This window comes from Ptychodera flava, chromosome 15 (genome assembly GCF_041260155.1).
Source record: "Ptychodera flava strain L36383 chromosome 15, AS_Pfla_20210202, whole genome shotgun sequence".
NCBI classification, from domain to species: Eukaryota; Metazoa; Hemichordata; class Enteropneusta; family Ptychoderidae; genus Ptychodera; species Ptychodera flava.
Window position 1 is genome coordinate 21,380,309 of NC_091942.1, and position 15,434 is coordinate 21,395,742.

The 15,434-nt window shown below is 39.0% G+C and overlaps 1 pseudogene; it reads right to left on the reverse strand.

Annotated features, from left to right (window-relative positions):
- Window positions 1–342: 342 nt before the first annotated feature.
- Window positions 343–1,717, reverse strand: LOC139152369 (uncharacterized protein YtbQ-like; annotated as a pseudogene).
- Window positions 1,718–15,434: the final 13,717 nt, after the last annotated feature.

A 15,434-nucleotide genomic window follows, 5' to 3' on the forward strand; every position in this document is an offset into this window, starting at 1 on the left:
ATGGTGGCGGTAAGACACAAAGGACCATCTCATAACGTGTCAAATCGTCTTAGAGCGTACATGCAACGTCTAGTTCCACTCGGTTGAAAAATAGATGCAGTTTGCACACTCTGAACTAAAAGTGTAATAAATTGGTAGATTAACAGCTGTGAGTAATGACATGGACGAAATAAATTGCTCATATCGAAAATATGATGAAGTCATAGCAAAAAATTGGTAACGTGGATTTTAATCCATTTCGAACCATTAGCTTGTCAGATCATATGAATAAGTTTTTACTTGAAACAATTTCGATTCCCTTTAAATTATACATTTACCATTGAAGGGACAAATTCGGCCATTTTTTCATGAATTTGTTTGATGCAAGATACTACTTATATTGTTTGACATGTTGAAAGATACTGAATAATGGGTGACCATGCATATATTTGATCCCGGTTTTAGACAAATTAAATGACACCATTGGGAAAATGAATTAATCGCGATGGTTTCATGTATCGTGTCTAAAACCGGGGTCAAATATATGCATGGTCACCCATTCATTCCATATCTTTGAACATGTCAAACAATATAAGTAGTATCTCGTATCTTACACATAGATGAAACTTCCTTTTTATGGACATCTTCAAAAAAACACGCTCTGAAAACCATCCTCTTCCCCAACAACGTATTTTAAAGCACGTGTCCTCAAACATAACATTTATTTGGAACCATCTAACGGTCTGTAACCGATCAGTTGCCTAGCTCGGTCAAGATTGTAGATTCCGGTTGAATTTGCTGAAGTTAAATTGAAGACCACGAATCTCTCGGACAGTTTTGTCTTGATGGCTTTAAGGAAAGCATGAACACAGTCTCTCTGACTGAGGTACACGCGGCGCAGACATTCTCCCCTCTTGCCGTTCAAAGCGTTCGGATTGTCTTCAAATGTTACCCATCCAAAACGAAAACAGACAATATCGATTCCATAACGGACAGCGAACAACTTTCCGAGCGCTTCACCAGTTAATTTACTGACACCATACAGTCCATCGGGAAGCGGGTCGTCCAATTCAGTAAACTTACTTGAGGGCGCCTTCTCAAGACTGAAAGATTCCGGATTGTCAAAATTATCGACCACGTGACCGTTCATGATGTGATTAGAACTTGCAAATATTACTTTCTTTACTTCTGCATTCACACATTCCAGAAAGACGTTATAGGTCGCCGTCACGTTGTTTTTGATGACGCTTTCCCATGATGCTCGGGCAGAGCTGTCAGCTGCCAGGTGGATAACACAATCGAGGTCATCGAACTTTCCTTTCAGCTTATCTGCATCGCTCAAATCTACGCCAATCGAACCATCAACTTCGTCGTCAAACATCGTGAACAAAACCAACTCGAAGTCGTCGTGTTGGGAAGTTTCTCCCTCAAAATACCACCGATAAGTCCCGCAGCACCTGTAATACCTATTCGTTTGATCCGCGGGTCGTTTTCAGGTGTTGGTTCAGTCGCCGTCGCCACTTCATCATCATTGGGTTTTCCGTTCGAGTACCTCGATCGCCACCACTTGCAGGTTTTCCATCCTATTAATGCAGCTCCTCCAATTCCAGCCGCTGCCAAACATAGTTTAACAGAAAATGTAACATTTGGAAATGCTTCGGTACGTTCACTCACTTCCATCTGCGAGTATGCCATCCTCAACTCTCACAGTTTCTCCCGAGCAACTTTGGCCTGTTGGTGTCAGGTGACCTATCAAATTCAAAGGCTAATCTCGCCCATGCACAAAACAGAGTTACATCCAATGATATAACATGTACGCTTATCTTTAACCAGTAATAAAGTTCGGACATTACGTTGCCACACCACGGTGATATGTACTCTAAAACTCTAAATTTGAACTTGCACTCTTCTGCAGTGCATAAATGTATGGGATGATCAATGTTTATTAGGTTGTGTATGTGTGGGAGAGGGGGTGTTTGAAGTTACTTTTGCTTAAAATCATTTTATAAACTTACCTTTAATACCTTTTCGAGTTCTAAGAGTTTTTTTTTTGCATTTTCTTCACCTTTGTGGATATTTTGCAAATACTGAAACATCACAAAGATTTTGTCACAATACACGGACACAATCGTACATCTTTTCCATTAGGCGTACAGATGAGACAGCGCAACCTGTCTGATTCAGCTGCTGATTGATCATCGAGCCCAAACTGATACGTCTAGATATTAAGCATTACAGTACATAAACTTCGATGATCATCGAAATTTCTGTAGTTTGATAGGTCTAACAGGACACCTTTACACCGACAGTTATACTACACTGTTTTATAGTGAATATAACATTTTGTGTGATACAAGTTCTGGGGCCCATGTCTTTCGCGTGGGAAATTTTCATAGATTTTGATTATAACAAGATGCAGCGTCATGCGACCTGCAACTTGTAAAATGGAAACCTATCTTTGATAGGCCATAGGGCAGGTAAAGGTATTACAGCTCTGCGTGGCAGGCTGCATGTGTGTTAGGCTGCGTTCACAAAAAATGGCGAGGCGGCTGGAGGAATGAAGGGGATTCGAAAAATCTGGGGGTAGTGGAGGGGAACATGAAAGTTTTGCTCTGCCTGTATAAGGGGGGACCTGAAAATATTTTGGTTCCCAAAATTTTAATGTCATTCAATGGTTCCAATGTTCGTAATAATTACACAATATCTAGAACGATATTGTCGCACTTCATGACTTTTATCTCAAAAGAATCTAAGAATGTATGAATGCCATTGAATTTTCGTAAAAGCAACGTTAACAAGTTGGCCTTATAACGGGACCGGAGCTGCAGCTTTTGATAATCTTTTTCCAATATTTCTGTGAGATGTATCTAATACGATTTCTTACTGTCTCCACACAATACAGCCTGTATATACACATATTGGTGATAATTGAATTGGAGTCAAGACTGAAAGTCATTTTTCAATGATACACATGCACGGTACCCGTATACATAAGCTATGTTGGCAAGCTGAATACAGTTCAACATGTTGTAGCGAGTAGAACAAGAGCGCAGTTGTATACACTGAACAAAAATATTATCAAGATTATCAAAGTTAATGCAGCTACTGCCCTGCTACTACCCACGGGCAGTGTCACTGTCAATGCATACCGGCAGCGACAGTGATAGCTCTGGCTCTGATGTAGTCGAAAAGAGTTTTGGTTATAGGGCGTCATTTTGGTTATAGGGCGTCGTGACAATGAAACATACTTGTACACAAGATCGGTCCAGAGGGCAACACATGGAAGACCAGGAGACTTAAATATTTTTGAATTCTTGTATATGAGAACAATCAAATAATAAATAAAAAAGATGGGGTCACCATGCTTGATATTCTTAAAATGTACGATGGAAAGTCAGTTTTCACGAAAATCACTTAAAACAACATATAAAACCATTCATTTCAAGTTCATGCAGTGATTGAAATTTTAACATTCTCATCGTACAATAATACAAAAGCAAAACTTTAAACAGTAAAGACACTAATTTACATGAAAAAGTGTGACTAAATGGAATTATTATATTTTTAGAATATTTGCCATTGTCACACCCAAATTTAAGAGATATGATGTTTATTTGGTGGAATATTTTAGCCTTCAAGTATTGCCAATTTTATGAAACATTTATAAGTAGAATCTAAGTCATAAATGTCGTGCACTTTTGAAAAAAAGTATTTTTTCGGTAGGTCACCGCGCTCAGTTTTTCACAATTTGGCGAAACAGTGTATCCAGGAATTCACAATTTGTATACTCTTTTATGATTTTCATTTTGTGTGCTCTTTAGTGAATGATGCCATTGACCTGGCCAGAGTACGTTGAATGAACTCAAATCGGCTTAGACTGATAAATCTAAAAAGTCCAATGATGCATTTAAATATGAATCAATTTAAGAACTTGCCCTAGGTATATGGCTCTAAAACTTGCTGATAACAGGTAGTGTCAAACATCTGGGAACAGAATTGCGCAGTAGGCCTACATGTTTTATTTTTTCAGTGCGTGCATCGGTAATAAATAAGCGGCTATATGACTAATTGTGAGTGGGGGACTTGAAAAATTTTGATCATATAGAAGGGGGCTTGGAAACTTTTTGAGGGTACGAATAGTGCACGTGTATTGTGACAAAATATTTTTGATGTTTCGGTATTTGCAAAATATTCACAAAGGTGAGGACAATGCAAAAAAATCGTAGAGCTCGAAAAGGTATAAAAGGCAATTTTATCAAATGATTGTAAGCAAAAGAAACTTCAGACAACCCCCCCCCCAATCTAATATATAAAGCTTAGAAAAACATTGACCATCACGTACACAGTTACGAGTGTAGTGATACATAGCGACCGCCGCATAGTCAGCATAGAATATTCTATGCATACTACGCGGCGGCCGCTATGTATCACTACACTCGTAACTGTGACCACGTACACTTATGCACTGCAGAAAGATTGAAGTTCGAATTTAGAGTTTTCGAGTAAATATCACCGTGGCGTGACTACAAACTTAATGTTCGAGCTTTATGACTGGTTAAAGATAAGCACATGTGTTACATCATTGCATTTAACCCTGTTTTGTGCATAGGCAAGGTCAGTCTTTGAATTTGATAGGTCACCTGACACCAACAGGTCAAAGTTGCTTGGGAGAGACTGTGAGAGTTGAGCTGGATGGCATACTCGCAGATGGAAGTGAGTGAACGTATCGAAGCATTTCCAAATGTTACATTTTCTGTTAAACTATGTTTGGCAGCGGCTGGAATTGGAGGAGCTGCATTAATAGGATGGAAAACCTGCAACTGGTGGCGATCGAGGTACGCGAACGGAAAATCCAATGATGATGAAGTGGCGACGGCGACTGAACCACAGGTCCAGTAGGCATAGGCCTAATTTGTGATGATTTTTTCCTATTATTATCATAAAAATAATTATGAATATTAATAAATTATTAATATGATGTTACAGAATATTTAAACTTTTTTACACACAATGTCGTCTACTTTGTGTAAATGCTGTCCGGAAACTCGATTGTTGTGATAATTATGATTATTAATAAATTATGATTATGATTAATAAAGTCATATTTTACACATTGTAATGTGCTTATGTGAACAACCCTCTGGAAACCCTTATATAGTTTCACAATCTATGCCAAAATATACAAGTGACACCATTGCCCAGGTTCAGTCTGCGGCGAGAGTTACCATTGCCCAGGTTCAGTCTACGGCGAGAGTTACTACACAGTGTATATAATGAGAAGGTAGCCAGCTCCACTCGACAGTAAACTGACATACCCATGAATTACCTCCGTTTTCTTCACTTCTGCATGTTGATTCTCAAAATTTCTCCCGGTGTTGGCAAGTCTATAAATCAGCCATCAAATCTACCCAGTTTTGGCCACTTAGACGGAAAATTTGTGAAGTTTGAGGCTGCGAGAAGGTATATATCGCCAATGAAATGATGCGGCCTTACCGGAATCGACAGCATCCGGGATCTTTTAGGGCCGTTTGCGAAATTTGAATGTAGCCGCCAAGCGGGGCCGAGGGCGGAGCCATGATTTAACGTTATTAGATATGCTGACATAATTGAACGTACGGCCAATGAACGCTTGTGACCTTTTTTACACATGAAAGTTACACTTACAGACTTACACTGTACGATTACTTCATGGTCTGTCTAAGGATGGAGGTGCCTCAAGTCAACGGTCCAAGCTATGTATGTGTGATTACAAACAGATGACGGGTTGCAGATGCGTTTGTTTATGATAGATACCCGGTTGACATTGTGAAAATATGTCAAGTTCAGCGACTTGGCGAGGAGACCTTAAAAGAGCGTACGTACGTACAAACACGCAGTCACCTTCCAATTGAACTTGTGATTTTCAGAGCTTTACAATGAAAATACAGGCAGCGTTGACTGTCGTCTATTTTGCTGCCCAACAAAATATTAAAAACGCAGTCACGGAAGTGTTTTACAGACAAAGCACAGACAATGTACCTTGAAATCGATATCTTTTTATAAAAAGGCGTACGCGTGCTGGCGTTACGAGGACCTGTTACTTTTTTATGAATATGTTAGACAAATATATCCATGTCTTGCAAAAAATACTGAGAAAAAGTGAAATTTTAATAATATTATCAATAGTTTTATTACAGAGCTTCCGTTAACGCAAAATCCTGCGTATTTCAAGCATGTTATTACTTTGAAGTACGCAAAGTAAAATGACGTCTGCGAAATCCGATACGCATCCCTTCAATGTGAAGTTTATCCAGGACTTAAAATAAATTGTTTGCTGATAAAAATGTTTATAATTTAGCAATATTTTGTCCTACATCCTGTCAATCACGTTTTCCTTCAAGTCTGTACCAATAAAAATGTAACAAGTTCAATAGAGTTCGTCGTTATTGCGGCAAAAAAATTTTTTTTTTTCCCGCTGCGCCCAATGCATACTTGTAAACCATGAAGATCTCCTGATCGAATATCAAGTTTAAGTTAATGCTACGCAGACTATAACAATAGTTTTATGCCGGTCTGCAAACTTATTCCAGAATATGCAAAATTGGCCATAATTGCAGCCGTGATTCCAGTCTCATCTGTCCCGTGTGAGCGCGTGGGTTCAGTACCCAAACAGGATTACAAAATCGAAACGTAGCTGTCTAAGTGACTATGCCTGATCTAAATGATCTGATGGTGATAACCATGGAAGGCCCGAGACTAAGTGAATTTGACTTCAGAGTAGCGATGATAGGTCAAGCAAGCTGGGTCCTTCATTTGCATGCATAATAAGGGATTTCCTTCAAATGAAGGGCGCCCTCACTTTAGTATCGATGACCGTTACACCATTTTTCACGGCTAGAAAAATCGGCGAAAAACACTGCAAAAGGTGAGTATTTCTGGAAATTTCCATTTTGTTGCCATTTATATTGCCTCTGGTCGTGACCTATGTAATTTTTTTCAACAGTCAGGGCAAATTTGTGATAGAAATCACCAGATTCGATTTTTGTAGACATGTTGACCTCGCCTTATACAGCACTGCGTCGCTTTCGTTGGCAAGACATTTCACTCGATTTGCAACCAGTTTTGGTCGGATTTGAATCTCATTACTATGATTTTCTGCAAAGTTTTGGTGTTCAAAACGGACAAATATGAACTACACGCCTTTGAAATGAGGTCTGTTCGGTGTTGAATACCGTTGAATCCAATATGGCGGCCACGCGTAAACAGCTTGAGACGCGTTGGGTATCACATATCATCGCGTATTTTCAGTATCCCAGTTGTTTTAATCTTTTATTTTTTGAGCAAAATTCGTGATCAAGAATGTATATAATGATGGTTTTGTTTGTTTGTTGACATGTAAGTATGACCCAGTTTCTGAAATACATGTTTCTTTACATTTTGTTGCAGATAAGTGGCTGCTAACCTACCACAGCCCGTTCTGGCAATGGCCCTGGCTTACAATATTCACCGGTATTTCTCCATTTGTACCCGTATCTATGTTTACTAACATTTTGAGTTTATGGTAAAGTTTTGGCCACCAGAAATTCACGTACTTTGAAAACATTTGTCACAGTTTTGACAAATTAGAATAAAATGTTTGAAAGAAATCTATTTTGTTGGAAAAGGAGAGTGTTTGGATCCTTAGCCATAAGCAGTGCAAGTAAGGATGCTTTATTGAGACTGCATAAACTGTGCCATGCCACAGAACATGGAAGGTTACCCCTGAAAGAAGTAAAACTTGCGGCAGCAAGTCTTCTCAAATGGAGGGTAACTTCTTTTACAGGCCAAGGCCAATCGCAAAAGTGGCACTTTAAATTGTTTGCCAATTTTGTGACACAAAGAGTGCAATATGCAAAAGCACAAAGGTTGAGCCATGTGAATATTTCTTTGTCCCTGAAAAGGCATCTAAACACTGTACACAGAGCCTGGGTCAAGATTTCAAAAGCTGTTTCACATTGTCAGAAACTCCATAGGCAAGGGGTTTTAAGTTTGAAACAGGCTGCTCAGTGTACAAAAAACACATTCATTGTCAAAGAAATGACACTGTTGAAAAAAAGATTGATGCAGTTATGTCATGGAAATAAAAGTAGCATTAGCCTGCTCTCTGATATTGAAATGCGGTTGTCCAGAATTGGCCAGTATGTGCTAAAAAGATGCCACAAATTTCAAAAGCACCATGTAACTGTTGTGCTAGAAGGCAAAGAATTTATTCTTCCTTTAAAATCATCGCTCTCATGTGATATTCAGAAAGAGGTGGCCCACAGTCTCGGTTTACAGGAGACTAGTTTTAAATTATTCTCAGAAGGACAGCCATTGTATGGCTGTTTCAAGTCACACACATTGCACAAGAAAGTGCTTTTGATCAATATCTCTGGACTTGGAGGTGTGAGGTCACATAAAGCAAAAGCTCATCCAGATAAGAATAAGTGTGGTCCATGTGGTAAATGTGGGATAGAAAAAACAAACAGATGGTACCATGTTGTGGGAAAACCAGAGGAATATGTCCTCTGGTTAAAATCTAGGGGCATGAATGAACAGTATTGTTTCTGCAATGCGTGTCGCCTAGCTTTAGATAAAGAATTTTCTGGAAGAGATGGAGGGGATGATGAGAAAGCACCAATAATTGATGTCACAGAGGCCAATTGTTTTATCTGTACTTTAACTGGCCCAGGTTTACACTCCCACTGCTGTTGATGACAAAACCTCTTTCTAACACATTTTAATCTCCACTCCAGTGATATCGATATTTCCATTCCTGACATAGTGTGTCTTTGTCCAGAACACTACAATAAATGGATGGAAAAAAACAGAAATACTGTAGCATGCCAGATTGTAGGAAGCGCATTACATCGAATGTGCGGTTTCCGTCAAATGTTGACTTAATCAATGGCTTTTTCCATGATCATGGTGACTACATGAATTTTACTTTGGATGGAAAAAGTCCACTGTGTGGAAAATGTTACATGCAACTTTACCACATTGTTGAAAAAATGGAAAAAACATCAGGTGCAATCTCTCGAGACCATGACCTTCAGCAAGTCATTGAAGACATTGCCTCCAGTATCAAAAATACAACTGATATCAGTGATATAGCCCTGAACAAAATGTCACTTTTTTGGGCAAAAATTATTAAAAAAAGAGCCTGTCCTTCTTCAAGAGGCTAGAGATCACTATTGTGAGATTGTAAGACAAATGTATGGATCACAAGGTGACCATGAACAAGATTTGCAGTATTATACTAGTAAATCAAATACATTCTTCAGAATGGAATTGGCAAAAATATTTGATGGCCATATTCAATTTACATCTCTACGTACTGGGTATAGGGTAAATGCAAAATATGGCACTCTAATTCTGCGTCAGGGAGCAAATGTAACTGACATGCTTCATATGCACTACTTTCACACAAAAAAATATGTTGACAAACTTGAGGACACATGCAAGGAAATGGAGCAAAATCTTATAAAGACAACAAGAGATCAGTCTCCAAGCTTTACAAACATGTTACTGGCTGTAGCTGATGACATTAATAGCAGAGTATACAAACAGGCTGACAGTTTCTTTGAAAAGTATGAAACTGCTGATTTATCACAGCTTCAAATCAATGATGCTGTTACCAGCACAGATCCAGTTTTGTGGAATTTCTTATTTTTGATCACAATGAACAAAAGTGAAAGATCTGATCTACATAGGAAATCATTCAGCTGGGATGAACACTATCTTGGGTTTTACAGTCCAACATCATTAAACAAACATAAGCGTATGCTAAAGGTGTTCTATAATTTGTGTCACCTTTCATATTTGCAACAGAATGTGTATATCCATTGCACTTCATACTGGCAGACTGTGTTGACTCATATAGTGGCTCAACTAAACTAATTACCCTACTCAACTCTTTTGGCATGATTTGTTCAAAGTCTAAGGCCAGAGATATCATGAATAGGACAGTTTGAGTACCACAAAAGAAAACTTTGCCAGTTGCTTCACCCCAGATAGTTTTGTCATTACAAGTCTTGACAATATTGATATTGGTCAACCCTATGCTGGTGTTACAAGTTCATTTAAGAACCGTGGCATCCATGCCACATCCTACCAGGCAGTTGAACCCAAACCTCAGAAAATAAGAAATACTGCTGCAGACTTTGTTGACTGCAGTACAAGAGTCAGGCAACTGTCAGAGTTGTTGCAGATACAGCAATGTCAGTCCACTTCACTGTTTCAGTGTTTTGCAATAGCTGCACATCCTGTACTCAGAAAACTAGCCCATCAGGGCAGTTTAAAGCAAAATCCTACAAGTCTAGCTGTGTTGAAAAAGCTAGAACTTGTGATAAGAAATTATACTGCTGTATTGCTTGGCAGTGATGATACACTTACTTATCTTGAGGAAATATTACCAATCGATGAACAAAACATCCTGTTGACCATTGATTTTTTTGACTTTTTTGAAAGGTCACAAAAGGTCAAACTCAGTGCAGTACCTGGTGATTACGCAGAGCTTCTCTGTCTATGCTATGCCTGAAATGCCCTGTTCAGATATATACCCCTGACAAAAAGCTATTGTACACATTTGGCTCAAAGTATCAGAATGTTGAGCCTTTCGAATCATTCGACATGGGTATGGTGTGTATTCATTGCTTTTACACACAGAATGGCTTGATAGTGACTATGACCTCTGTGACCTTGACAATGAAAATATGCCCTTAAATCCATGGTATCAGGCTAATGCCAGATTGGCTGGACCGCAGGTGATACAAAGTAAAATGAATGAGATTTTTGGTGTGAGATTGTTTCCCTGTGCGTCTGCAATTGTCGAATCTGAAAGTGAATGCAGCTCACCAAAACAAAAAAAAAGGAAAACAACAACAGAGGAAATTCAGTCTGTCAAGGAAACACAGTATAGTCAGGAGAAGTTTCTACCTGATGTCTCAATATCTGAAGGGTCGGGCTCAAAACTGAAGAAGTCAATCTGAGGATTTCAAAATTACTACCACTGAAATGAATGCATTCAGTATGCTGAAATTGGATGCATTCATCTATTGTTTTCAGAAGCATTCAGCATTCAACTTACAACCTGATACAATGCTCCCCAATTTTAAATGCATGTTGTCAAAGGCCAGTTTACCTACAACAGAAACTTCTAAAGTTGTATATCTAGGTGTTCTCAATGAACCTTGCGATAACCTTGAAACAGTGAAGCATGTCATTGAAAGGTTGTATGCTATATTCCAAGTTGGGACCAGATTGAAATATTTGGTGGTTGTAGGGGACGGGAAAACGTTTGAACATCTGACAAAATTAAAATACATGTACAGTAGTGAATTGAATTGGCTAGTTATCATGCCAGGTGACTGGCATATATTAAAGAATACCCAGCCAGTTCTTTTCAAAATATATTTGGAAGCCGGACTGAAAGACATTGCTAAGACTACATTTAAAGAGGAGGGTCTATTGCAGTCCCTGATACAGTGTCATAATTTCAAACGCTGTCATAGATTTTTGATGAATGTGTGGGAAGCATTTTACAGATATCAGATATCTGAATTTGTTCTTTCACGGGACGCCTCACAGGCCACACAAACTGAATCATCAGATACCAAAGCCATCATGCAAGGTATACTGGAGAAAGCCGTCACTCTACAGAAACTTGATAACAACAATGAGACTGACTTTCATGATATAGAATGCCTTGTAAAGGACTTGTACACGTCCATAGAAAATTTTCACACAGAATTTCTGGATTACATTGACACAAGAAGTAAAACAGATGACTGCTACAAATTCTGGTCAACTTTCATACACAGAGATTGTTTTGCTTATATCTCTCTTTACATGGCTTTCCGTAGCAGTAATTGGCCACTGAGAATGGCATCAATCAAGCAGCTAGCCCCTTTGTATCATGCTTTTGATCGGTCAACCTATCTTCGTCTCATACCAAGGCATCTCCATGATTTGCTGCAAGCACCATCTTGCATCCTAGATCACCTGCAGTCTGGGGGATTTACAACAAGCATAACTGGCTTCAGCTGGAGAGAGCTTGCGCTTGATGAAGCCCATGAACAACTTATCAATTTAAGTGTCAAAACTGCAGTTCATAAGCCCTCTCCTGAATTGCTTGACAACATGGCAAAATATTTACCTTTCAGGGCTTCATGCCTTAAAAATCTGCATTCTGAAATAACCCCCGAAAAGAGTGGCAAAAGTGTCAACAAAAACAGATATAGAGAAATGCAGAAGGGAATGAGGGAGACTGATGAAGGGTTGTGCCGAGTGTATTATAAAAAAATCTGTGAGAGCTCTGTTTTTGCTGCAACCTCTGAAAAAAAAATCTTTGGAAAGTTGTTCTCTCATGAAATAGCAACAGGGGCAATACAGGAAGACCTGATGACATTTTATGAAGTAGGTCAAAGAGCTCTAGCAGACTACATCTCTACTAGGCTTTTACATAAACCTAGTACAGAAGCTCCTGTGAGGAGGAGGAAATTAAAAACATTTTCAGGGAAGGTTGTAGTAAAAAGGAGAACACGTACAGCTGATGCTGACAAAAAAATACTTGACGCCTGTTTAAAAAGGCAAATTGCACACTCAATAAAATCTGGTGTGCCTATTAAAGGCTTTGTGCAATTTATTCCCCTCCCACGTGCAATCTGTGATGCAGATGGGTCTATGCACCATCAAAGCTCAAAATCAAACACAACTAAAGTATTACAAAAAAGATATGACACATGCAGCATCATAAGTGAGGCACTGCCTGAGAATTGGACAGCTGAAATGGTAATACTTGAAGGTATGTTTTTGATTCAGTGTGCGCCAATAAGATCCCATCATAAAACATTCAAAGACTACTTAATCTATACCATAAGTAGGTGGGTTGTTCCCCATTTCAGACGAGGTGCACTCTCAGTTCATTTGCTGTTCGATGACCCACATTCTTTAAGTTCAACTTTACCAAGTCCTAAAGATTTGGAAAGAACACGTAGAGACGATGGTAAAGCAAAAAAATGTACAGCATATGAATCAATTGACCTGCAAACAGTACTTCCAAAAGAAAATTGGATGGTTTTCTTGGTGACAGAAAAAATAAGCGCTTATTGGTGAATTTTCTGTGTGAAGAAATTCCAGACTTTCTGAAGCCCTACCTTGGAGTTGACAAGGAGTTTGTCATTGCAGGGGGTTTTGATGGGGAAAAGAAGGCAAAGCAATAATTGTGAGTGGAAATTACCCTTCTCATGAAAACCCTGCATACTTTTCGAATCATGAAGAAACTGATACACTTATATGGCGCCATGTCACTGTTTCAGTAAAAAAGAACATACTCATATACTCGCCAGATACAGATGTTTACCACATCGGATTACCTCTGATGGCATCTGAGCTATCAGACAGAAACATCTTTATACAACTCAATGCACGTGCAGGTGATCAGTCATATCTACATTTAAATAAATTAATTGAAGCCTTAGCAAATGATCCAGATCTTGCTCAAATTGATCAAGACATAAGAGCAAAATGTCTCCAAACTCTCTATATCACATCTGGTTGTGACTTTTTGTCATTTTTTGTTGGCTGTGGAAAAGCAGCATTTCTGAAAGAATTTTTCCAATATTCAGAATTTGTTTCTGGTGGAATTGCCACCTCAGGCACTCTTGCAGACACAGAGAGTGACACCTGGGAAAAAGGCCTTCTGTCTTTTTATCGTTTAATTGGAACTATTTACTACCAGAAACATCACAGTGAGTTAAACCACAACATGACAGCCCATATGACCTGTTTAAAGCCATGAAACGGATGAAACGTTTGACACTGAATTGGAATTGCATATTCAGTGGCTTGAAAAAATCAGAAATACCATCCAAGTTAGAATTCAGAGGGAGGAGGATCTAATTCCAAACCCAACAGCTTTAAAATACCATTGGCTCAGAACTTGTTTCATCTCTGATTTATGGTCACAGTCAGAAAGGGGCCAGATTGTCTTACATGGATATGACAACTCTGGCTATGTTGTCAATGGCAACAAGTTATCACCCATATGGGATTCACCAGAAAATTTGTCCCAAGTACAGGAAAGGGTGGCATTCTATACCAAAGGGTGTAAATGTGAAAAATCTGGGTGCAAAAATAAACTTTGCAAATGTAAAAAGTCAAATCATGCCTGTGGCCCAGGGTGCAATTGTTTAAATTGTGCCAATACTGGAGATCAAGTTGACAGCTTAATTGATGACATTGTTTTTGACGAAACCAACGAAGGGCAAACCACAGAAGCGTTGAAATCGAAGAAACTGATGAGATCAATATTGAATATGATCTTGCTGAAGAAAACATGGTTGAAGTAATAGAATACACAGATGGAGATGACGAAGAAGAAGATGGAGACAGCTTCGATGACCGATGATATCCTGATCAATTTTCTGTCATTCACAAACTGTTGTCTGTACAATTACTACCATGGATGTACATCCATGTTACTACCAACACAGGGGGCTGTCTACATGTCCGTCCCCAGGGGTGGGTAGGTGTTTCGTTATATCGCTAATAAAGATATATTCTACCAACCTTTGGTGTTTCGGTCTTAACTTAGCACTGCCCTTGACAATCTTGCGTATACGTTTTATCAACATGCTGCGTCTATTATCTGATGAGTTTGAGTGCCTAATTAGCCAAAGTAATCAAGGGTAAATTACTAATCTGTAGACGCTCTCACCAGATTATCACCGGATTAAATATGACAAAGTCAATAACAACGCACCAGCAAGTCATTGACTTTGTCATATTTAATCCGGTGATAATCTGGTGAGAGCGTCTACAGATTAGTAATTTACCCTTGATTACTTTGGCTAATTAGGCACTCAAACTCATCAGATAATAGACGCAGCATGTTGATAAAACGTATACGCAAGATTGTCAAGGGCAGTGCTAAGTTAAGACCGAAACACCAAAGGTTGGTAGAATATATCTTTATTAGCGATAACGAACACCTACCCACCCCTGGGGACGGACATGTAGACAGCCCCCTGTGCTACCAACACCAAGGTGGCTGATCATTAAAAAAACGATACACATGTATATACATAAAGTTCAACTGCGTTCTCATTGAATTTAAACAATTTTATTTTAGACGGAAAAATGACTGCGCTTAACGTCAAACAGATAATGTGATCACGTATTCACGCATGGAGCCGCGGTAGTCCGGTACGGTATACCAATGAAACCCACACAGTACATGCTGTACTGCGTACACTTCCCTAGCTCGCCGATGTTGCCGTGCACAAATGTTATAAAAACGGGTTTCATGTTATAAATTCACTAATTATTCCTACCAAAGAAGTAAATAGCAAAACAAGTATCATTGTAAAGCATGATCGCCTGGTATCGTCAAATAAACAGTCGCGAGAGCAAAATACTCGTCGACGAGTTACTTCCGCATTTGCCCATCAGTGCTA